The following is a 16,146-nucleotide window of genomic DNA, read 5'->3' as shown; positions in this document are numbered from 1 at the left end:
ATCTCTCTGAATGTGTGTGTGGGGTCTTTGGCTGCCTCCATCCATCCGCTCACATTATCCTCTCCAACCCGTAGAATGATTTTCCGTGACAAAGCAATTAAACTCCCATATAATCTCGCCCTAATAAAGTGATACGTTCATCGGGATCAGACGCGATAAGGGAGAGAGGGTGGAGGGAATCGAAGTTTAACGTCAGTTCAGCCTCCTTTGAAAATGGCAGCTGTTAAAAAAAAACACTGCAAAAATTGAACAGCAGGATTTGAATACCGATCGGTGGATAGAGATAAGTTCTCCGTCTTCGGCACATATTCATAAGGATAATTATACTGCCTGAAAACAAGAAAGGACAATTTGGGAGGGCAGCAAGATTCATCATACATATATAGAGAATCCTCACACTATTCCCTTGCAAATTATTATTTTTTTAAAGAAAATAACCTTATTCTGAATTTATTTATGTTATTCATTTATTTTATTTTATTTGTCAAACAAGTACAGTAATACATCGTCTTACGCACCTGATTGGTTCCGGAAGTAGGTTCGTAAGGCGAAAAGTTCGTAAGACGAAACATTGTTTCCCATAGGAAACAATGTAAAAGTGATTAATCCGTGCCAAAAGAAAAAAAATATCGCAAAATGGCGCTCCGCTGGGCGGCGGCGCCCGGCTGTCACCTTTTAAAACAGCTGGGAGGCTTCTCGGTGTTCTCCCGAACCCGGAGGTTCGGGTTCGGGAGGCCGCCGAGAAGCGCCGCCACCCGGCTGTCACCTTCTGAAACAGCCGGGGGGCTTCTCGGCGTTCTCCCGAATGCCAAACCTGGACATTTGGGTTCGGGTTCCGGAGGCCACCAAGAAGAAGGTTACAGCCGGGTGGCGGCACTCGGCAGAGCACCATTTTTGCGATCGGTGGTGGTGTTTTCGGCCAATCTGGAGGCTAGAAAGGAGGTGGGGAATCCCAATAGGGAATTCCATGGGTGGAGCTTTGACGTCACGAAGACGGCGCTCCGCTGAGCATCGCCACCCAGCTGTAACCTTCTGAAACAGCCAGGCGCTTCTCGGCGGCCTCCGGAACCCGAACGTCCGGGTTCAGCATTCGGGAGAACGCCGAGAAGCCCCCCGGCTGTTTCAGAAGGTGACAGCCAGGCGGCGGCGCTTCTCAGTGGCCTCCCAAACCTGAACCCGAAAAGTTCGGTTTCGGGTTCAGGAGAACGCCAAGAAGCCCCCCGGCTGTTTTAAAAGGTGACAGCCGGGCGGTGGCGCCCAGCGGAGCGCCATTTTTCGATCTGCGGTGGGTTCGTAAGCCGAAAAAAGTTCATAAGAAGAGGCAAAAAATTTCCGAACCCCGGGTTCATATCACGAGGAGTTCGTATCATGAGGGGTTCGTATCACGAGGTACCACTGTATAGTATTATAGTACGTATTAACGTAACATAAGTATAAAGTAGAGATAGAAAAGATAAAAGATAGCCACAAAGATGTGCTTATGCGCACCCCATACAAACCTCTTAGAAAAGGGGAGAGGTCGATTGTAGATAGTGTAAGGTTGAAGATTTTGGGATTGGGGAAAGAAACAACAGGTGGATTGATGGGACAAGGTAAGATGATATGTGGTTAGTAGAATTCGAGACCAAACTATAAGGAATAAATTGGAATCACTTTATAATATGTAAATAGATATATTGCTCTTGAGTTAAAATGGCATATATAAGAAACACCCCCATTCTGGTGGAGGGCTGTGAATCTTTGGTGGTGGGCACCAATCACTGTGCACTTGTTGTATGTTGTGTGTGTGTTGTGTATTCTATATTTTAAAATCAATTTTAAAAAATTAAAAAAAATCTTAAAAAATTTTTTTTAAATAAATTTAAAAATTTAAAAAGGGAAAGAAATAACAGAGTCCGGTAGTGAATTCCAGGTGTTGTTGAATTTCGGGGTTGTTCAATTTTGTTTTTCTTTTTTTTTTTCAAATTGGCATGTCTTTTCAAAGCCAATTTTTCCCAAGGAATTCAATCTAAAGTACAGGCAGCGCTCCACTTACCACCGTGCGCTTAGGGAACCCTTGAAGTTACGACGACAATGAAGAAATGGGAGTTTTTAAACCGTTTTTTACCCTTGCGACAGTGCGTTGCCACGTGATCAACATTGAAAGGCTTGGTATCTTGGCTCAATGAACGGTCGAATGTTTAAAAAAATAAAATAATAATCTCCCTGTATTCCATTATTCTCTTTTCCGGGGACATTTTCAATCACATTTAAATAGAACGCGACACTGGCGACATATTTCTCTGCAATTTCCCTGCAGCAAAACCAAGTTAACTAACTCAGAACGAGGTTAGGGATTTTACACAAACATGTTAATATTTTGATAAAGGGGAGGCAAAAAAAAATGAATTTGTAAACCCAGAAACCAATGAAACGCTATCAATTTTAAGGCTCGGGGGCGCCAGGGCGATTTTATTTTTTAATGACCGGTTTTTGTAACCAGACGCAATAAATGATTCCACGATGTTGACAGAAATGAAAAGTTGGGGTTGGATTTTTGGAATGAATTAACACACACATACACACACACGGGGCCTTTTCCCCTCTGTGCAGGTTTGACATTTAAGCATATCAGTTATAATAATTTGGGTCGCGCCTTAGCAACCTCTCACACATACCTGTAATTAAGGATGTGCATTATAATGAGACGGAGATTAATTGACGGAAGATAACAGATTTTTTTTCCACTCTCGGTTTGCTGTTGTTAAGGAAACCTTTTTTCCTCCAACAAACGCGCCCCCCCCCAAAAAAAAGCATCCCCCCAAACAGGATTGTCTTCATGGTAACAGAAATCAAAGCTGAGAACCTGTCATAAGGCTTCAGGCGCAAGTCCAATTCCATTAAATTCAATCCAAGCTTTTCCATTCGAGCGCGATGACAAGCTCTATCAGATTGTGAGAACCAGAGATGGGTTCCACCCAGTTCGGACCTATTTGCCCGAACTGGTAGTAACCAAGCGGGGTTTGCTGCTACCACCACTGCAGGTGCGCTGCACACAAAGATTGATTGATTGATTGATTGATTGATTGATTGATTGATTGATTGATTTATCTATCTATCTATCTATCTATCTATCAGATTTGTATGCCGCCCCTCTCCGCAGACTCGGGGCGGCTCACAGCAATAATAATACAATGTAAACAAATCTAATATTTAAGTTAATTTAAAACCCCAATTTAGAAACCAATCATAAGTACCAGCATACCATCCATAAATTTTATAAGCCTAGCGGGAGGGAAAGTGTCAATTCCCCCATGCCTGACGACAGAGGTGGGTTTTAAGGAGCTTACAAAAGGCTAGGAGGGTGGGGGCAACTCTGATATCTGGGGGGAGTTGGTTCCAAAGGGTCGGGGCCGCCACAGAGAAGGCTCTTCCCCTGGGCCCCGCCAAACGACATTGTTTAGTTGACGGGACCCGGAGAAGGCCCACTCTGTGGGACCTAACCGGTCGCTGGGATTCGTGCGGCAGAAGGCGGTCCCGGAGATATTCTGGTCTGGTGATTGATTGATAGATTGATTTTCATCATAAATGTTTTTCTCCAACACAAAGTTAAAAACAATACATGGTTTCCAACACAAAATCAAACTAATTGTCAAACATAGAATTTTTTTTCTTTTTACTTTGTAATCATTCAATGCAGGCTCTTATATCTGGTTCTTTCACAAAGTGACTGTAAAAACATATAATATGTATAGAAACATAGAAGACTGACGGCAGAAAAAGACCTCATGGTCCATCTAGTCTGCCCTTATACTATTTTTTGTATTTTATCTTAGGATGGATATATGTTTAAATTCAGTTACTGTGGATTTACCAACCACGTCTGCTGGAAGTTTGTTCCAAGGATCTACTACTCTTTCAGTAAAATAATATTTTCTCACGTTGCTTCTGATCTTTCCCCCAACTAACCTCAGATTGTGCCCCCTTGTTCTTGGGTTCACTTTCCTATTAAAAACACTTCCCTCCTGAACCTTATTTAACCCTTTGACATATTTAAATGTTTCGATCATGTCCCCCCTTTTCCTTCTGTCCTCCAGACTATACAGATGGAGTTCATGAAGTCTTTCCTGATAAGTTTGATGCTTAAGACCTTCCACCATTCTTGTAGCCCGTCTTTGGACCCGTTCAGTTTTGTCAATATCTTTTTGTAGGTGAGGTCTCCAGAACTGAACACATTATTCCAAATGTGGTCTCACCAGCGCTCTATATAGCGGGATCAAACTCTCCCTCTTCCTGGTCCACTTTATGTATGGTCTGTATGGTCTGTATGATTATTTTTATGTTAAGGGTTTTAAACTGTTTTAAATATTGGATTTGTACTGGTTTTTGTTGTGGGCCGCTCCGAGTCCTCAGAGAGGGACGGCATACAAATCTAATAAATAATAATAACAAGAACAACAACAAGAACAATAATAATAATAATAATAATAATAATAATAATAATAATAATAATAATATATTCAAAAACCTCTTAAAATATAGCTTTTCTCTATCTAATATTAAAACATTACAATAACCTTTAATTGCTGGTCATCAAATTCACTTCTTATTTGAGTCTTACAAATCTGTTAAACTCATTATTCCAAAAAGCAACTTTCTTATAATCCTTTAAGACAAGTAGATTATAAATAAATCTGGGTGGATTGACTGATTTGATTTGATTTGATTTGATTTGATTTGATTTGAATGTCGCCCCTCTCCGAGGACTCGGGACACTCACAACATAATAAAAACAGCATACAATATCAAATCTAAAATTCAATTAATATAATTAATTACTCTAAAAACACTGGAGCATTAAAATGATTCATTCACTTTCAACAACAAACATACTTTGCACCCGTCAGCCATAAGCTAGGGTCTAATGACCACAGGCCTGGCGGCATAGATGACTTTTCAAGTTCTTACGGAAGGCGAGGAGGGTGGGGGCAGTACGAATCTCCAGGGGAGCTGATTCCAGAGGGCCGGGGCCCCCACAGAGAAGGCTCTTCCCCTAGGCCCCGCCAAGTGACATTGTCTAGCTGATGGGACCTGGAGAAGGCCAACTCTGTGGGACCTAACCGGTCACTGGGACTCATGCAGCATCCTGAGTCTCCTGGAGAAGGCCGGCCTAGAAATCCATGTAATAAATAACAAATAATTTTTTCCCCAGGGATTCAAGGTCATCCTTTGTTCAGCACCAGCCGGAAGTACAGGGGAGGATCATGGACAATGAGAGAACCAGAGTGGTTCATGTGATTTACTTGTAGGTGTGGGGACGAGGGATGAACCTTAATCTGGCTGGAGAACTGTAGGGAAAGTTAGTATCGGGTTGGCTATAGTTCGTAACCAAAATGATTCTGTCAATCAATTGGAACTTGGAAGGAGGCCAAGTTTTGGACTCTGGTTTATTTCTCAGATGTTATTTGGAACGCTGACACTTAGATGATAATACTTGTAGCTCAGGGCAGAACTGTGGGGTCTTCGGTGGTCTCTGAGGTTGTTGGTTTTCTTGAAGATATTTCATGACCCAGCTATGTAACATCATCAGTGTTAGAAGGCTCACTAAACCAGTGTTTCCCAACCTTGGCCACTTGGAGGTATCTGGACTTCAACTCCCAGAATTCCCCAGCCAGCAAATGCTAGCTGGGGAATTCTGGGAGTTGAAGTCCAGATATCTTCAAGTAGCCAAGGTTGGGAAACACTGATTTAAGATGCATTTTATTATTATTATTTATTGGATTTGTATGCCGCCCCTCTCCGCAGACTCGAAATCACCCCTGCCTGTCCACCATGCAATTATTTAAGAAGGTGCAGGAGGCACATTCTCTTTTTTCATCTCTCCAGGAAACCTTTGGGTGGCTATAAATATTTGAATGGAATCCATAAAATCCCAACTCTCAAGGAGGCTCCATCAGAGGGCAAGATCGTGTTGTATGGAATCGATGATGCCAAAAACAGAACAAAAAAAATCCCAGAAAAGTTATTCCAGTTTGCCACAATTTCTGCTTTTTGTTTTAATAATACCGTTTGGGTTTGACGACTAAATCCAATGACAGCCGGCAGATCAAAACAAAAACAAAAGAGACACCAAGATACCCAATTTCTGCCTGTCAACAACTACTTCACCTTCAACCGCAATAACACAAGAGCACGCAACATGTTCAAAATTAATATCAACCGCTCCAAACTTGACTGTAAAAAATATGACTTTAGCAATCGAGTTGTTGAAGTGTGGAACTCATTACCAGACTCGGTGGTGTCAACCCCCAACCCCCAACATTTTTCCCTTAGACTCTCCACGATTGACCTCTCCAGATTCCTTAGAGGTCAGTAAGGGGCGAGTTATAAGTGCACTAGTGTGCCTTCCATCCCCTGTCCAATTGTCTCTCCTATATTTTATATATCTTCTCTCCCATCCATATATCCTTCCTCTACTCTTCATTGATGTATTCTATTCTCATATCTCTTCTTCTATCCCTTCCCTGATATTTACTACTACACGTTTTTATTCTCTTTAACTTTCAATTTGTATTGGACAAAATAAATTTTTAAAAAACAATATTATAAGCGAGAAGAGACAGCAAATTATCCCTTCCCTGAATCAAATGTGCAGATCAGAGAACTGTATATATATTACACAGATACGCTAGAAACAAATCGCAAATGAGAATAGCAAAGTTGTTCTGATTCACCGAAAACAATCTGCCGGCTGGTGATCTTTTCCGAGACCTCTGGATGATGATGAGTATTGTTTATTTATTTCTGTAAATGTGCCCTGTTTCCTCAAAATGCAACAGCTACTACCTCTTTCGCATTCTTCCAGATATTAAATTTAGCTGCTTGGAAATCATCGGGGAAAGACCTTGAGAGCAAAACGAAGTCGTTGCCATACCAATCGGATGCTTGTTGGGTTTTTTTGACAAGTCACTAGATCTCTAGATTACCACTGCTCTCCGTCCTTACGTTACAGGGAACAATTGGACAGGGATGGTAGGCACCCTGGCACGCCCCTTTCTGACCTCTTAGGAATCAGGTGAAGTCAACAGTAGACAGTCTAAAGGTAAAGTTTTGAGGGTTTGGTAACGAAACCACAGTCAGGTAGTAAGTTCCAGGCATTAACCACTCAGTTGCTAAAGTCGTATTTTCTACAGTCGAGTATTTACTTACTGTTCTGCCGGGCTCTATGGTATGAGTCTCCCGAAAATTCAAGGGTACAAATTTCAGACACACACACACACACTTGAAAGTTCAAAAACAATGTTCTTTGTCACAAAAATTCAAAAGAAACAAAGCCCCCTTTTTGTATTGCAAAGAGCACTTGTCCAAAAACAACCTGGTAGGCTGCACAATCCCCTTAATGAGTCCTTAAGTTCTTAGCTAGCAGCTGTGAAGGAACATCACAGCCCTCCTTCTTTCACGAAGTGTAACACACACACTTTGCTCTGCTTTGGTTTCCAAGTCGTGAAAAATCATTAAACAAAGTCCGGAAACAGTAAGGCACCATCCTGAAGAAACAAAGATCAGATAATCTTCCACAACGGCCAAGCCAGCACGCTGCTATTTATATCAGCAGTTCTAATTGCTGGAGCCCCACCCAAACACAGGTGGCCTCTCTTATCTCCTGTAATATTTCTTCAATTGGTCTCTTCGATGCATAATTCTGCGCCTGCGTGGGTCTAACACTTCCTCATCCGAATCGACCAAAGATAATGGAGATTGACTTCCTGGGCTTTGTGACAAGCCCCCCCTCTTCCAAGTCACCCCCACCTTCTTCTTCATCCGAGGAAACTGCACTACCTGACTCTGTCGGCAATAAAACAGGCCTATGACATGTTGATGTTTCCCCTGCATCCACCTCCACATTCCTTGGGGCAGGAGCTGGGCCAGAGCCAACCACAACACTTACTTATTTATTTATTTATTTGACTTCTATGCCGCCCGGTACACGTACAATAAGAATAAATACAAAACAGTAAAAGAAGTTGAACAGTTAACTGAGGTTAAAACATAACAAACTAAAAAAAACACACCATAAAATGTTATTATAAAAAGAAAACCATACTCCAATACATACACACCATTCTTACAGCCAGCCATCAAGCTGTGAATTTATGGCCCCCAGGCCTGTCGGCAAAGCCAGGTCTTCGTCGCTTTGAAAAAGGCCAGCAGGGTGGGAGCAGTGCAGATGTCGGGGGGGAGTTGTTTCCATAGAGGCGGGCCCACCACAGAGAAGGCTCTGCCCCGTGTTCCCGCCAACCTGACTGTATCTCAAGAGAAGAAGGATTACTTCTTCTTTTCTTCTTTTTTTTGCATATCCTTTCTCAGAGCGGCATGTTCTACACGACCCATTACAAACTTCACATCCCAAGGTGCCTCCTTAACAAACAAGGGGAAACGCTTATCTGCAAAAAGAGCAAGTCGTATGATCAAAGATGAGGGGGGAGGAGAAATGCGAGAAAGGCTTTGATCCACTTGGCTCCCTCCCAAAGGGGGAACTCTCCCGGACGGAGAGATAAATTAGAATCCTATTCTGAAATGATTTGCTGTACGACACAAGTTCTGGAGGTTAATGAGAAGATGCTCGAAAGCACGGTGACTTAGCGACTGAATGCAACATCTGGCAGCTATTATTCCTAAGACCCTGTTTAGGGACTACGGTAGTAGCCTTCCTTTGTATGCCTTGATCCGCAGTCAGAAACTTTCAAGGAATTAGAACAGTGTTTCCCAACCTTGGCAACTTGAAGATATCTGGACTTCAACTCCCAGAATTCCCCAGCCAGCATAAATAAATAAATATTATTTACTTACTTACTTACTTACTTACTTACTTACTTACTTACTTACTTACTTACTTACTTACTTACTTACTTACTTACTTATTGGATTTGTATGCCGCCCCTCTCCGTAGACTGGGGGTGGCTAACAACAGTAATAAAAAACAGCATGTAAATCCAATACTAAAACAACTAAAAACCCCTTATTGTAAAACCAAACATCCATACAAACAAACAAACAAACATACCATGCATGAATTGTAAAGGCCGAGGGGGAAAGAATATCTCAGTTCCCCCATGCCTGACGGCAGAGGTGGGTTTTAAGGAGCTTACAAAAGGTGAGGAGGGTGGGGGCAATTCTAATCTCCGGAGGGAGTTGGTTCCAGAGGCCCGGGGCCGCCACAGAGAAGGCTCTTCCCCTGGGCCCCACCAAACGACATTGTTTTGTTGACGATGGCTTCTGGCTTGTGCTAACCCAGACAGTTGTCGCTCAAAAGGTGCTTTCAAAATTCTAAGAGAGATGTTTCTGTCATTTCCTATAGCTGCTCACTTCTAGGATGTGGGTGGAGGGTGGAACATGAGAAAATATTATTTTACTGGAAGAGTAGTAGATCCTTGGAACAAACTTCCAGCAGACGTGGTAGATAAATCCACAGTAACTGAATTTAAACATGCCTGGGATAAACATATATCCATCCTAAGATAAAATACAGAAAATAGTATAAGGGCAGACTAGATGGACCATGGGGTCTTTTTCTGCCGTCAGACTTCTATGTTTCTATGTTTCTAATTTGATGACCTGCTTGTTTGGAGTCCATTGATATGGGGATTCTTTTGAGGTTCTTGGAAAATCCTTGGTCAAGTCACATGATCATCAAGCCACTCTCACCTGGTCACATGGCCGGCAAGCCACTCCTACCTGGTCAAATGACTAGCAAGCCACGCCCACAAAATAAGCCACACCCACAGTGTGGTAGTAAAAATTTTGGTAGCCCTTCACTGAGTCTACCACCATACCAACACCATACCAACAGTACTGGAAATTCCTGGAACTTTTATTTTCTAAGCGTATAGCTTTGATTTCCTGAACTCTGGCCCCTCAGATATTGCTTGCCGCGCGTTCAATTTCAGCAAAGCTAGCTTGTCGACTTGGCGAAGCAGCTGAGAATGCAAGAATGACAGCTCGGCTTTTCGGTTGAGGAGCGGAACAAGCTAATCTCTTACGGGTTTCTGTACAATAAATATCCTAGCCATGCTGTTTTTTTCAAGAAGACGACAGACAGCCGGGGTATTGGGGTTCACATTACTTTCGCTTACCCAAGGGTAACGTAGCTGTGTTTATGCAGTAGGATAAGGGAAGCCAAGATAGAGTATTTGGGAAAGTTCAAAAGTTGAGACTCTTGAAAGCAAGCCCTGTTTTTGTTGACGGACAAGAGCAAATGTTGACTTGGCTTTTTTTCCAATCGGATGTCCACATGCCTTTTAAACGATGGCTTGATGGGCTGGCCCAGGGGTAGGCAAAGTTGGCTCTTCTACGACTTGTGGACTTCAACTCCCAGAATTCCTGAGCCAATCATGCTAGCTCAGGAATTCTGGGAGTTGAAGTCCACATGTCCTAAAAGAGCCAACTTGGCCTACCCCTGCATCTGGCCCAATCAAGGTGCAGCTTAGTTATTGTGACTTAGCATTATCTCAATGTTTTACATATCCCCACAACCTTCTTTTACCTTGCATGGAATGTCATCTAGAATATTGTTTATTCTTGACACCTCTTCCATCCCACTAACCCAGGGTTAGGCAAAGTTGGCTCTTCTAGGACTTGTGGACTTCACTCCCAGAATTCCTGAGCCAATCATGGCTAGCTCAGGAATTCTGGGAGTTGAAGTCCACATGTGGTAGAAGAGCCAACTTTGCCTACCCCTGTGTCTGGCCGAAACAGCGTGAATCGTAAAGGAAAGGATTCCCCCTACATTGCTTAGAGATGAACCAGTTAGACATGGTACAGTTGAGCGAGTCAGCAGAAATTAGGTCTCATAACATGTTTGTTGCGAGGCGTACTTGTTGGCCCTTGAACTGATCGATGTTTCTGCGTGGACGGAGTTATAGTTCTTAAGCTGACCTTATAAGATTCCGGGAAAGTGAAGGCAGAGAGGGAGAGCGGAAGGGAAAAGCTGTCATCGGCAGCCCTGGGCTGAATCAAAGAAATATGACATAACCGAATAGCAATGGGACCTATATACCGCTTCACGGTGCTTTACAGCCCTCTCTGAGTGGGGGTAGAGTCAGCCTCTTGCCCCCAACAATCTGGGTCCTCCTTTGACCCACCTTGGAAGGATGGAAGGATGAGTTAAACTTGAACTGTGATGGATGGATGGATGGATAGGGAAGAGAAGGGAAGAGAGGAAGGAAGAAGGGAAGGAATGAAGGAAGGAAAGAGGGAGGGAAGGGAAGGAAGGAAGGAAGGAAAAGCAAGAAGGATGCTTGGCTGCATAGCTAGAGGTATAACAGGCAGGAAGAGGGAGATTGTGATCCCACTATATAGAGCGCTGGTGAGACCCCATTTGGAATACTGTGTTCACTTCTGGAGACCTCACCTACAAAAAGATATTGACAAAATTGAACGGGTCCAAAGACGGGCTACAAGAATGGTGGAAGGTTTTAAGCATAAAACGTATCAGGAAAGACTTAATGAACTCAATCTGTATAGTCCTGGAGGACAGAAGGAAAACATGATCGAAACATTGAAATATGTTAAACGGTTAAATAAGGTTCAGAAGGGAAGTGTTTTTAATAGGAAAGTGAACACAAGAACAAGGGGATACAATCTGAAGTTAGTTGGGGGAAAGATCAAAAGCAACATGAGAAAATATTATTTCACTGAAAGAGTAGTAGATCCTTGGAACAAACTTCCAGCAGACGTCGTTGGTAAATCCACAGTAACTGAATTTAAACATGCCTGGGATAAACATATATCCATTGTAAGATAAAATACAGGAAATAGTATAAGGGCAGACTGGATGGACCATGAGGTCTTTTTCTGCCGTCAGTCTTCTATGTTTCTATGTTTCTAAGGAAGGAAAGAGGGAGGGAAGGAAGGAAGAAAGGAAGGAAGGAAGGAATGACAATAGGACTCAGACTTATATAATGCTTCACAGTGCTTTAAGTAGGTTATAGAGTCAGCCTATTGCTCCCAACAATCTCTAAGTAGGTTATAGAGTCAGCCCATTGCTCCCAACAATCTGGGTCCTCATTTTACCCACTGTAGAAGGATGGAAGGATGAATTAACTTTGAGCTGGGATGGATGGATGGATGGATGGATGGATGGATGGATGGATGGATGGATGGATGGATGGATGGATAGGGAAGAGAGGGTAAGAGAGGAAGGGAAGGGAAGGGAAGGGGGAAGGGAAGGGGTGAGTGAATGAATAAATAAATGAAGGAAGGAAGGAAGGAAGGAAGATAGGAAGGAAAGAAGGAAGGAAGGAAGGAAGGAAGGAAAGAAGGAAGGAAGGAAGGAAGGAAGGAAGGAAGGAAGGAAGGAAGGAAGGCAGCAAGGGCAATAGGATTTAGACATATACTGCTTCACAGGGCTTTACAGCCCTGTCTAAACCGTTTACAGCATCAGCCTATTTCCCCTAAAAACTGGGGTCCTCATTTTACTGACCTCAGAAAGACGGACGTCTGAATCAACCTTGAGCCAGGCAGGCTTGAAGGAATTGAACTCCTGGCAATGTGAGCAGAGTTAGCATGCAATACTACATTCTAACCACTGCGCCACCATGGCTCTTACTAGAATAACAGAGGTAGGTAGGTAGGTAGGTAGGTAGATAGATAGATAGATAGATAGATAGATAGATAGATAGATAGATAAAATCATTCACAAACCACTATGGCTGAGTTCACCTTTTCCAACAAAAACCAATTCACGCTAAATGGTTAATTGTAATTTGTTGAACACACCACCATTACTTGGCACACACAAAGGCAAAATGCCTAATTTATGACTCAGGATGATTGGTTGATAGAATCTGCTAAACTAAAACCAAACCATCAAGTCTACGGAAAGGGGAGGCATACAAATCTAATAAATAAATAAATAAATGCAGAGAAGAGCGACAAAGAGGATTAGGGGACAGGAGGCTAAAACATATAAAGAACGGCTGCAGGAACTGGGCATGGCTAGTTTAATGAAAAGAAGAACCAGGGGGAGACAGGATTGCAGCCTCCCAATATCTCAGGGGTTGCCACAAAGAAGAAGGAGTCAACCTATTCTGCAAAGCACCTGAGGGTAGAACAAGAAGCAACAGGTGGAAACTAAACAAGGAGAGAAGCAACTTAGAACTAAGGAGAAATTTCCTGACCATCAGAACGGTTGATCAGTGGAACAGCTGGCCTCCAGAAGTTGTGAATGCCCAACACTGGAAGTTTTTAAAGCAGATGTTGGATAACCATCTGTTTGAAGTGGTGCAGGGTTTCCTGCCTAAGGGTTGGACTAGAAGACCTCCAAGGTCCCCTCCAACTCTGTTAATTTGACTAGTGCTATTCCTTATTTATTTATTTATTCATTCACTCACTCACTCACTCACTCACTCACTCATTCATTCATTCATTCATTCATTCATTCATTCATTCATTCATTGGATTTGTATGCCACCCCTCTCCGGAGACTCGGGGCGGCTAACAGCAACAACAAGACAGCGTATAACAATAATCCAATACTAAAAACAATTAAAACCCATTATAATAAAAACCAAACATACATACAGACATACCATGCATAAAATTGTAAAGGCCTAGGGGGAAAGGGTATCTCAATTCCCCCATGCCTGGCGGCAGAGGTGGGTTTTAAGTAGCTTACGAAAGGCAAGGAGGGTGGGGGCAATTCTAATCTCTGGGGGGAGTTGGTTCCAGAGGGCTGGGGCCGCCACAGAGAAGGCTCTTCCCCTGTGTCCCGCCAAGCGGCATTCTTTAGTTGACGGGACCCAGAGAAGACCCACTCTGTGGGACCTAACTGGTCGCTGGGATTCGTGCAGCAGAAGGCGATCCCGGAGATAATCTGGTTTCTTCTGAGAGTTCCATGAAACGGTGTATATTTATGGGAAGCAGTTGAAAGGGGAAAAAAATAGAAGCTGCATTTAGAAATCCCATAAAGTTATGGTTTGTTGAGCCGAGATTTACCATAGAACCAGAGAATCAGCTGGGCGCCCTCAGCCTGCTAAGCCACAAACCGTATTTTATAAGCCGCGATGGCTGGCTTCACATCAAATGCTACCTCAATCAAAAAGTTTATTGCAGCCAGGAGCCAACAAAAGTCCTCGTGAAACCTGGAAGCTTAGTGAAATATGTCAATCCAACGAGCTGACACGGAGACTTAAAGATTTTCAAAAGAGCGGAACGCAATTTTTTTCTCCCTTCTTTATAAAGTCCCGTGTTTGCACTTCTAGGGAAGATTTTGCTCCATGCTAGAAGAATGATTGAGCTTTTATTTAGATAGATAGATAGAGAGAGAGAGAGAGAGAGAGAGAGAGAGAGAGAGAGAGAGAGTGTTCTGTCGGGCTCTCTGGTAGAATCCTCCCAAAAATTCAAAGGTACAAATTTCAGACACACACACGTTTGAAAATTCAAAACAATGTTCTTTATAATGAAAATTCACTTAAACCAAGCCCTCTTTTGGTATAGCAAAGAGCACTCGTCTCCAAACAAACTGGTAATTTGTACAAGTCCCTTATCAGTTCTGTGATACTTAGCTTGCAGCTGTGAGGCAATTCACAGTCCTTCTTCTTTCACAAAGTGACACACACTTTGCCCTGGTTTAGTTTCAAAGCGGGGAAAAATCAGCACACAAAAGGTCAAAGTCCGTAAAGCAGTCACAAAACAACAATCAGATAATCCTCCACAATGGCCAAACCCACAGGCTGCTCTTTATAGCAGCCTCACTAATGACCACAGCCCCACCCAACCACAGGTGGCCTCATTTTCTTTGATAATAATCTCTCAGTTGTTGCTGCCTATGCATCACTCTCCGCACGCGTGGCTGTATCATTAACTCTTGTTCTGAATCCAAGGAGGAGCTAGATAATTGATCTCCTTCTGAGCTGTCTGCCCCACTCTCCTCCTCCCTGTCACTCATGTCTTCTTGGTCAGAGGAGCCTTCATCAGCAGATTCCACCAGGGGCAAAACAGGCCTGCAGCATGTGGATGTCTCCCCCACATCCACAGTCCTTGGGGCAGGAGCTGGGCCAGAGCTAACCACAACAGATAGATAGATAGATAGATAGATAGATAGATAGATAGATAGATAGATAGATAGATAGATAGATAGATAGATATAATATATGTATATGTATATATACTATATATATGTCACATGTTTTTGCTGAATTTGAAAATTAAGGGAGACTAGGATAGATCTATTTCGGCCTTATTTTGGCCTCATCAGCTAGCCATACCCTCACTAGGACTTGAACCTGTAACCTTTGCCTTGTAAGGCAGAGAATTAACCTCTAGGCTACAGTATCCAATCCCTTCAGCTCTGTACCATTTTGCATGTCTATGCGACGTTTCGGTGAAATCACATTCACCATCATCAGGCTGACGTTTTAAGCTTCGTGTTGCTGTAAATATGGAATGTGATTTCACCGAATGTGATTTCACCGAAACGTCGCATAGACATGCAAAATATTACACAGGGGAAAACCCAAACTCAGAACAATCTACATACATATACCCGTGAAAATCTATGAAAACAAATATATATATATATATATATTACACAGGGCAAAACCCGAACTCAGAACAATCTACATATACATACATACATACATACATACATACATACATACATATATATACCGTACATACATACATACACATACATACACAAACACACAAACACACACACACACACACACACAGAGAGATTATATAGATTATGAAAGTTTTTTTTTAAAAAAATGAATGCAAACTAATGTCAAGAAGAAGAATCCAAGCAAGGAGAGAGTTACTGTACGTAAAAGTGAAGGAATAAGCAAATCAAGAAAAATAGAAAAGGCCAAGATCCTTTACAGCGATTCCAATTTTCTTCACCACAGTTATCATTATAAATCCACCTCTCATTCTAGGTTGACAAGGGAACTCTCTCCGTTCTACAATCTATCCAGCCTGCTCATCAAAACCATAAATCATAATTTCACATTTTGGCTCCCGTCTCACGCGAGAAGCGAGAAGTTCCCGCCCCACCGTAAACATAGATTGTGTGTCTCTTCTCTGATCCGAGAACGAGCGTTTAGCCATCTCAGCACATTCCACAATCTTTGTGATGAATTGAGTTTCCCCGCAGTTTACAGCTGG

This window comes from Erythrolamprus reginae, chromosome 8, assembly GCF_031021105.1.
Source record: "Erythrolamprus reginae isolate rEryReg1 chromosome 8, rEryReg1.hap1, whole genome shotgun sequence".
In the NCBI taxonomy this organism is placed as follows: Eukaryota; Metazoa; Chordata; class Lepidosauria; order Squamata; family Dipsadidae; genus Erythrolamprus; species Erythrolamprus reginae.
This window is presented reverse-complemented; position numbering follows the sequence as displayed.